The following is a 10,474-nucleotide window of genomic DNA, read 5'->3' as shown; positions in this document are numbered from 1 at the left end:
TTGGTGGATGTAAATAAGAACACATGAACGGAGTAGTAATGTGTGTACATAGTACACTCCATTTGAACTTTGAAGACATTTTGTCATTAGAGTACTGTGCTTTGATGTGGAAGCACTCTCTCTCTCTCTCAAGCCAATGATAGAAGTTTGTCGTGTGTGTGATCTGCAGCTTTCTCATGATTGAATCTTAGGGCGGACAAGTAGTCCCCAAAAGCATTTTATTATAATAACTGAGTTTTCCAACAGAAAGTTTCAAGGTATCAGCAATTTCATATTGCTCAATGGTGATAATTAGTGTTTTTTCCCTATCATTTTAACTTAGGTGTTAGTGAATGGGCTGCATGTTCTAACTTGATAGATAATATTGTGAATAGGGATGATCTTCTTACTGAAATGTTTTTCATGCTATCTTCATCCCGTATTGGAAGTCTGTCACTTATGGTCCATCCATACAAGTGCTCTCATCCACAGCCCATCAAGCATTTGTTAAGTTGAACGAGGGGTTTTAAAGAATTGCAAGATCCGGATAAGGTAATTATTCATAAATCATAGCTGTTTTGCTCAACCTTAGAGAAATTAGGCGATTTTTTGTTTTGGAGTTTTCCCTCGAGAAAGAACACCATACCTTAGGAAAATGCAATTTTAGAAATTGATGATCTTGTTTAACCATGATCGGGCGTCTTTTGTATATATCGTTTTCACCTCCCTTAACCGATCTTCATCTATAATCTTTGTGAATAATGTACAATAAAAAAAAACAATTATGGTATATTACTATATTTGGTGGTGCTTATTAGAGAAAGTTGGCGATAAATCCAACCCTAAAATATCCATGTTAGAATAGGAAATATCTAATTCAATGAATTATAAAAGGCCATCCAATTATAATTCTAGATAACTATAACAATGTGAAATTTAATCTCTTTAAATGAGTAAAGAAATATTTTCTAACTGAATTAAATTCATCCCAAAGATACTCGGTTAATATTGGAGTATCAATGGATTCAATGGGTTGTATTCTTGATGATTTCTTGCATATATGTGAGGATGATGCATTCCATTTCATAATGCATTTACTATACGAGAATCATTCCCTTCGACAATTGGCAACGCCCAATGCATGGACACTCATAAGAAGAACGTACTTCCATAGATTCCCCACCCGTCTCACTCTACCTGCGAGTAGTTGCTTACGAGTAGATGGTTACAACATATCAGCTATTATAGTGGAGGACAAGTCAGAGCGACCTACTCCTTTTTGTTATTGGTGTATTTTAATTCTTATATTGATGTAATATTCTATGTAGACTGAGTATGCCGTTGTGCCGCATATGCCATTGTAATTCCATTTTGGATTATTGATTAACAAACCAAGTGACTCAGCTATGGAGGGCATGTCCCATTCTTCCAATTCAACACCTACGGTTGCATATTATCTATTTACCTAAGGTTTGGAAACTGATTTCAGTGAATAAAGTTACATAGATGCTTTTGATGCACTAACTTTTTATCTTTGTCGTTTGCAACGTGCATTTGCTAGGATGAGAAGCTTAAAATACATGTGATTTAGAGCTATACTTAAAAGTTTATTACTTACATATGTCTGGAAATCAAATAGGAATGGAGTTCCATTCAATTCAAATTTTAAATGGCTGCAAGTGTGTTTACTCAGGCATATTGTCAATTATAAGTGTGCTCATCCAAATTATTTTTACACTATTTGGTTAGTTTTGTTTGATATCGCGTGCATCTTGCTAGTAACATTAATTGTCTTGTTTTGGGATTCGCTGAACTGTAGATTCGTCAATAATTGTATTTTAAATCAATTGTTATTGTTATGTTGCAATGTGACATTTAGTTTTGCACTAAAGAAGCTTATGATCTGCTCTGTGCTTACGCAAAGAAATTCAAGAACAACCGCAAAATGATGAACTACGTGCACATTTACCAATTAATAACAAAGAACGTCTCCTTGAAGAAAAAGTGACAGAGACGTAAGAAACTCATTGTCTATTATCTAATCAAATCATATCACGGTTCCCAAGACTCAATTGTGAAAGTCTCATTTTTGTATTTCAGTTAACAACACATATATACTTCAAATTTGTCTATATAAACAAGGACTAGGAATGTGCATACTCATTCAATTACTTCAATCCTACTAGTCTACAAAAACTATAAGTCCAGATCCTCCAATAGTCATGGCTTCTTCACTCAAATGGCAATGCATGAGTTTGGCGTTGGTCGTTTTGGCTCTCTATACACCTCAAGCTATGTCACGTAACCTCCAAGAATTATCTTTGGAAGATAGGCATGAGCAATGGATGACCAATTATGGACGGTGTACATGGACTCTGTTGAGAAAGAGATGCGCTTCTAGATATTCAAAACCAACGTCGAGTACGTACATTGATACTTTTAACAAGCAAGTTGGTGATCGAACTTATGTGCTAAGTGTCAATGGCTTTGCTGACCAAACCAATGAAGAATTTATAACATCTCGAAATGGATACAAGAAGTCCCCTGAACCAAAGTCTGGGGCATTGTTCAGGTATGAAAATGTTAAAGCAGTTCCATCTAGCATGGATTGGAGAAAGAAAGCCGTTGTTACACCTATCAAGGACCAAGGCCAATGTGGTAAGTGAACATAGATTGATAAAAACGCTATAGATATCACCATCTAGTTGTTACACCTATTAGTTGCTGCTCCTGGTTTTTTGGCGTACTTATGTTTTTAATTAGGCATCACCTTCAATTCTAGTTGTTTATTAACAAGTTATTGATGTCAAAATACTCAAAATTACAGGAAGTTGTTGGGCATTCTCTACTGTAGCTTCTGTGGAAGGTATAACCCAACTCTCAACAGGTAAATTGATATCTTTGTTTGAGCAAGAGCTCGTTGATTGTAATGTGAATGGTGAGGATCAAGGCTGTGAAGGTGGTCTCATGGATGACGCCTTTGATTTCATTGTACAAAATCATGGTCTCGCCACTGAAGTTACCTATGTTGGATTTTATTGAATCCCTAAAATTGTCTTACATGATGGACACATGTAATGTATAATTAATGGTTTACAAAACATGGGCTTATATGATGAAGTATCCAAATCCATATTAATATTTTGTCAATTAGAAGTTGTTTCCAATTATAGTCTAATTTTTATGGGAAATTAGAATCATTGTCCAATTAAGAAAACTGTTCTCTCCCCCATTTTCTCTATATATACACATGCCTCATAGTTGTGTATTATGTCATGTTAAGAAAACACATTAGGATTAGAAAAAAAACTTAGGGTGAGAAACAAGTTCTCCTTCGCCGTTCTACACGTTTCATTCATCTAAAGCTATGAATTAAGGTATGTTTATTTACGTTTAATTATTGATTTATGATTGTTATGATGTTGGTGAGTTCATGCGATTCAAGATCCTTGGCTTAAGTTTAAGAATTGGTTTATATGTGGTATCAGTGGCTTTGTTGTGAATCGTATGTTTCTCCCGTTTAAAAGATGAACTTTTGATATTTCGATATATAATGACATTTTACGTCAAAACCTGGTATTTTATGGATCGTTATTTGCACTATTCCTATTGAACGTTGAGATTATTGTGTGCTTATTTGGTAAGTGTGGTGATACATGTTCCTATTGGTCAATGCCGAATAATAATAATTGTTTAAAACGGCCAGGCATGTTTTAATGTTTAGAACCATATATCACCAACATAACATCTCGTATGTTTTAATGTTGTACGTGCTACTGTTGTTTTAGTTAAAGTTTCGATAAACTTCAGTTATGAATGGATCACTCCCCAAAGTTGTATTATTCTTTCTTACGGATTAAAGTTTGGTTACTGTTTGATTTTGGTAGGTTCATGTGCATTATATTTTGGGTTGAAGATTAAAATCCTACTAATGGGCTTTGTGGTTCTACTTGTTCCCTTTATTGAATGGAAGAAGGTGCTGATATCATTAAGATATCATCAACTCGTTAAGATTCCTTTGGGTTTCAACAGTTGCAATTTTGACCCACTATGATTTTTTATTCGTTTCTTATAGTTGAGGAAGAAGACATGATGTTTCATGACATTATCTATCTTTTTAAGGAATGAAATTATTGTTATGATGTAAGCTGTTTTAACCCAAATCCCAGCCCATTAATGAATTGGGTATGGTTTGGCCTTATGCACTAGACGAACCTGAATTGGTTAACCGGATAGATCTGACCCATAATGACCGGTCCAGTCTCACCATGTTAACTGGGTAAGATTTAGACCATAAGGGACAGGGCACTTTTTGACCATTTATGAAGGCCCAGTTTTACTTTTAGGCCCGTTAACCGTCATTTACACGCAATACTCATTTGAAGTCCTTTTTTGACGTATAAATAGTCATTACAAAGTTTTTTTCGAGCCCTACATATTGAACAACCTTGAAAGTGGTTTTGAAGCTTTAAGAATTCCGATATTAAAGTTGGAAGTTTATATAATCTTTATAGCTTGCTAAGTTGGGTTTTGACTTATAAACTTGCGTGCATTATTTGTTTTATTACGTTCAAAGCATGCAATATGATAGAATGAATATTTCTTTTGGTTTATTAATATTATTGATGTCTATCAATTTCCACTATAATGATAATTGCACAGTGAACCATTTTGATCCTGTACATTATGAATGTACACACGTTATTCCGCTGTATGTTTAGTTTTTCACTATGATTATGTACGTTAATCAATGTCATTTAACGATTTGGTACTCACAAATTAAACTGTATTGGTAGCTGCCACAGTGGCCCAATAGTAAGATATTGTGAATATTTTATCGTATTATTGTTAGTGACACTGTATAATGTTATTTATGATGATGATTAAGGATCCATTTAGATTATAATGAAGTTAAAATAATTGATATAAAACTAATCATTTGGTAGTCACCACAGTAAACCAATATTGAGAAGTTGTAAATATCATTAACGTTACAGGTCTAATTTATTTAGGGTGATAATGTGTACTAAAGAGTTAGATATGGAATTGACTGCCCACAGGTAGCAGACCTATCTAATTTTGACATACTTAATGACTTAGCCCTAAATGTAAGTGAACTCTTTGTATGTTGTGATACACGCCCACAGGTGGTTTCATAATTATAATGTACATTCATCATCATAATATTATGGAGTGAACACCTCGTGTGTTGTAGTACTCACCCACAGGTGATATTGCAATGACACTATTATGTTCATCATTAGATTTTAATCAAAATTATAGTTATTTGTGCTAATAATCAAAGTTCTAATGTAGTGAGCATTATTTTGTTTATTAAAGTCCCAATTCATATACCATAAAGTTTTACTTGTCAAAACCTAAGGTGTCGAATATTCATATTACGTATAAGTTGGTGTTCACCACAGTAATTCCAACTTTGTCCATGAATATTGACTTAAAACATTCACTTTACGTATAGTTTGGTATTCACCACAGTGAACCAACTATATATATTCTTGAATGTTATAATAGTGACAATAATTGTTGTTTGTTTATTCGATTGTTTTGAGTTACCCACAGGTAGACCAAACATGTAAGGTTGAATAAACATTAAGGGGTAATATGCATTCTTTGGTTAAATAAGTATAGGATATCCACAGATACCATGCTTGTTTGATTATCGAATAGGGACTTTATTATTATGCATCTTAAAGTTAGAGTTGAACTTAGCTAAAGGACTGACATGTCTTCTTAGTGGTGACATGAAGAATGTAGAAATCTTCAGAGAAAGAGTTTATAGAAAGATTAGCATATGATGTGAGTCATTCGAATTTAAATTTGTTAATCTCATATATGTGTGGAGTGTATTATAGAAAACAAACCAACACACAAGAAATGAAAGCCACAATAAGTATCGACATTTATATACTTTTTGGCACTTTGTATTTCGTTGTGAGATACTTCTCACATTATCAAAGATGACAATTCACATTAAGATTATGTTCCTATCTTATGTAATGAATCTCTACCAGCGTGAGTCGTTAAGATTTACATTATTGAGATTGTAAGCAACTAAACAGACAAGTGAAAACTGTCAAACCAAATTGAAATGGTGAAAATTAAGATAAATGTCAATGTCCTAGAGTGATAATTGTCGAAGTTTTAGAAAAGCGTTGTATTTGTGATAAATATACAATACTTAGAACGCCACAGTATAATGATATTGCTGAAAGGCATAATCGTACTTTATAGGACATGGTTAGGATTAGGTTAAGTTAATCTAATTACCCTAGTTATTGTGGATATTTAAAATTATAAAGACGTACTGTTGTGTATAAACTGAACTCGCTTTCCAGTAAGAAAATTTCAAAGACTCTTTTGAGTAGTTATGGAATAAAAGGAAACCTAGTTCAAGTTATCTACTATTTTAGGGATACCAACAGAGTTTGAGCTTATAAATTATCCACATAAAAGTATATTGGATTTTAGAAAAGTTACTGGTAACATTATACTAATTGGTTATCTTGAAAAATCCAAAGGGTATATAGATTTGATTTATCTAATCATAGCACGAGAACAGTAGAAACCGGTAACGTTAGATCCTTTGACAATAGTGAAATCAGTAGGAGTGACATATCATGATATACGTCTATTAAAGAAAAACTAGGACACAATCATGAAATGTAGAAAGTACAAAAGTTTGAATACAAGCCCCGATACTTGTATCTTCTACAATAATTGTTGTTTCCTCATGATATTGATTTATTCAATATGAATGAACAATGATTATATGATCAAACACTCCATAATGGAATTCTCATCAATGAAGCATTCATAGAAAAAGCACAAATTATGGTATTTGGAAAATCTTATATAATATAGAGATTACAATTCTAAATGACTTTGTGGCATATCTACAAGAATCTGATTATGATCTAGGGTCTATGAAGACTCGGTTTCATTTTGATGAGCCAAGATAAAAATTGATTCTACTAATTATATTGACACCATGAAAGAAAGTTTAAATCAATGGAACATAATGGAGTTAAGGATATTGTTACATTGCCTAAATGATACAAGAAAGTCAGCTATAAATGTGTCTTACAGATAGAACGTGACTATAAAGACAATATTATGGAACTTTTATGTATGTAACTTCATAATAAAAAGAACACATAGTTAGCAAACTTAAGAGTCATATTATGGACTTAATAAACGAGTTTCCCAATGATGATATTTTAAGTTGAACAATATCATTAGTCTCTTCAGCTTTAAAAGAAATACTATTGATTAGTGTGTATACCTGAAGGTCAGTGGGAGCATATTTTTCAATCCTGTATGTTATGACGTTTTGTTAGCTAGTAGTGATCTTGGTTTAATTGCATAAAAACAGATATTTTTTCTCTTCAAGAACTTTGAAATGAAAGATATTGATGAGGCAACATATGTGATTGAAATCGAAATTTTTCGAGATCAATGACAATAACTATTAGCGTTGTCTCATGAAACACATCTTAATAAAGTTGTAGAGATATTATCTATATTAAGTTTTTTCAGCTACTGATGCATTTTAAAGTAATATTTGTTTATTAGTTCACATTTATTACGATGAATCACTTGATTGTGATTGAATGTTCAAACTCAGATTATGTTGATTCCCTTTTATAGTAAATTTGAGTTTTGTTACTATATTTATGAACGGGCAAGTTTGTGGAATAATGTGAAGCAAATTACCTTGCTACTTCCACTAATAAAGTTGAGTTCGTGGTTTGCTTTGAGACCACAATTTACGATGTATAGTGTGCATATTATCTTAGAATTTTGTTAACTTTATTTCTAAATTGCTGAGAACTTAAGTTGCACCTATTTCTCTAAGAATGACAAACTATTATTGAGGTACTAAACTGGTGAATTTGGAGATAACTTATGGAATGCAAAAACAATAAGTGTCTATAGATTATATAATAGCGCCAACTTATGAACTAACGTGTCCTTAACCATTTGGTTTCTATCAAAGACGATTATGGATTATGTCGACAATACAAGTCTTTGATACAACCAATGATATTATGGTTATACAGATACATTGATGATTTATGTTTCTTCTATTAGACACCTTAAGAGCTCAATTTTATGTTTTTGCCAACTCTGTTTCATTAGTGGGAGTTTGTACATATTATGAATGAAACAAGTTATCATTGCTGGACATTTTAGGCAATTATACATTGACCTATACTTCTTACTTATACGTTATGTTAAACAAGTTATTATTGACGTAGTACATGGAAGGAATGGTGTCGCACACATGCATAAATGACACACGACCGCTATGACTCGCATTAGTAAATTGTTTGATAATGACATTATGATGGCCAAATTAATGAGAAAATTGGATTGGATACATTTTTGAAAATCTCGTACGCATATTAGTTATTTTAAGTTAAACCCATGATGAGTCGTTTTACAAAACTATTATAAGGTATATATTTTCAATAAAACTTGTCATGTAGGCCAAGTGGGAGACGGTTGGATTTTATTGAATCCCTAAAGTTGTCCCACATGATAGACACATGTCATGTATAATTAATGGTTTACAAAACATGGGCTTATATGATGAAGTATCCAAATCCATATTAATATTTTGGCAATTACAAGTTGTTTCCAATTATAGTCTAATTTTTATGGAAAATTAGAATCATTGTCTAATTAAGGAAACTGTCTTCTCCCCCCCTTTTCTCTATATATACACATGCCTCATAGTTGTGTATTATGTCATGTTAAGAAAACACATTAGGGTTAGAAAAAAGGCTTAGGGTGAGAAACAAGTTCTCCTTCGCCGTTCTACACGTTTCATTCATCTAAAGCTATGGATTAAGGTATGTTTATTTACGTTTAATTATTGATTTATGATTGTTATGATGTTGGTGAGTTCATGCGATTCAAGATCCTTGGCTTAAGTTTAAGAATTGGTTTATAACCTACCCATACAAAGCTATTGATGGAACATGTGATAAGAAGAAGGAAGCCTCCCATGCATCCAATATCACTGGTCATGAAGATGTGTCAGCCAACGACGAGAAAGCTCTGTTAAAGGCAGTTGCAAACCAGCTGATTGCTGTGGCTATTGATGCTAGTGGATCAAACTTCCAGTTCTACTCAAGTGGTGTATTCACAGGAGAGTGTGGCACCCAATTGGACCATGGTGTCACCGCAGTTGGTTATGGAACAGCTAGCGATGGTACCAAATACTGGTTGGTGAAGAACTCTTGGGGGACTTCATAGGGTGAGAATGGATACATAAGAATGCAACGTGATATTGGCGCTGCAGAGGGTATCTGCGGTATTGCTATGATGGCATCCTACCCAACTGCAGAATAAGAAAACCTCGAGTATATAGTGTCTGAGATTAGTGCTTTATACTTGCATATATATTGATAAGTCTATGTAAAAGATGTTTTTGTATGTAAATTGGCTATATTACCCAATGGGCATTGGAGTATTGGACTAGCTCACTAGCGCACTTTTTACCAAAATAGATATGCACTATCGTTATAGTACTCGTCAGTGTACTTCTTGAAATTTTTATTAGCTTTTCGAGTAGGGAAGATAAAAGCTTGATATGCTGCATATATGAAATCGTAAGAGTTGGATAACTGTGGGTAGAAATGATGGAGTTCGGGTCGGACTAAACCATCCTGGTTTGTAACAATAGCTAAACCATTAGGCCTCTATTGGTCTTTTAGCTTGGCTTAATTGGTAATTTATATACTTTCTAGTATTATAACATGTTATTCTGTTAGGCTTTGTTTAATGGGAAACTACGTACCTAGTTTGTAACGGTTGCTCGTTAGGCCCAAACCCTGTATTCTTTTTATTTTTTATTTTTTATTTTTTAATATAATCCCTAATTGCGTGCAAAAAAAGTACTTCAAAACAGATTTTATAGTTATAACTGTCTGGGCGGCAAGAATTTGGAATGGATCTCATCTTGGTTTAAGGACGAAGTTGTGCAATATATTGTAGGTAATATAATTCTTGAACCATTCTTTAATTTCCACATCCGTGTAGGCTTTCTTGCCTTCGTACGTACTTCATGAAATGTGACACCATTGAGCAGAAATTGTTGAAGGCACGATGAGTGTGGAATTATTTGGTTTTGGTGGTTTTTGTACACTATTAAACAAAAGGCGTTGGAGCCAGACTAGAGGGACCTCGTCATACACCTGTAGTACTAATACCCAGCTAATTGCATGACTACTAGTTATACTATATTTTTGGACCCGTTCAACGGATGGGGACTGTTTTTATATAATTTTTATTTTATTTTATTATTATGTATCAAAAATCTTACCTCCAAATTATATTAAAACTCATACAATAAATTAATTGATCAAAGTTCTCAGTGCCAATAATTTGTTATGGCTATTAAACAAAATTATAAACATAGACTATATTGTGTTTTCGAATTTTAGCAAGTAGGGATTTGTAGGACTTT

General features: G+C 33.2%; 1 pseudogene; it reads left to right on the top strand.

Moving 5' to 3' along the window:
• Positions 1 to 2,201: 2,201 nt before the first annotated feature.
• On the top strand, positions 2,202 to 9,357 carry LOC147480806 (senescence-specific cysteine protease SAG39-like; annotated as a pseudogene).
• The last annotated feature ends 1,117 nt before the right edge of the window (positions 9,358 to 10,474 follow it).

Source organism: Coptis chinensis, chromosome 8 (genome assembly GCF_015680905.1).
Source record: "Coptis chinensis isolate HL-2020 chromosome 8, ASM1568090v1, whole genome shotgun sequence".
NCBI classification, from domain to species: domain Eukaryota; kingdom Viridiplantae; phylum Streptophyta; class Magnoliopsida; order Ranunculales; family Ranunculaceae; genus Coptis; species Coptis chinensis.
Note: the sequence above shows the minus strand (reverse complement) of the source record. Positions and strands in the feature narration are given on the sequence as shown.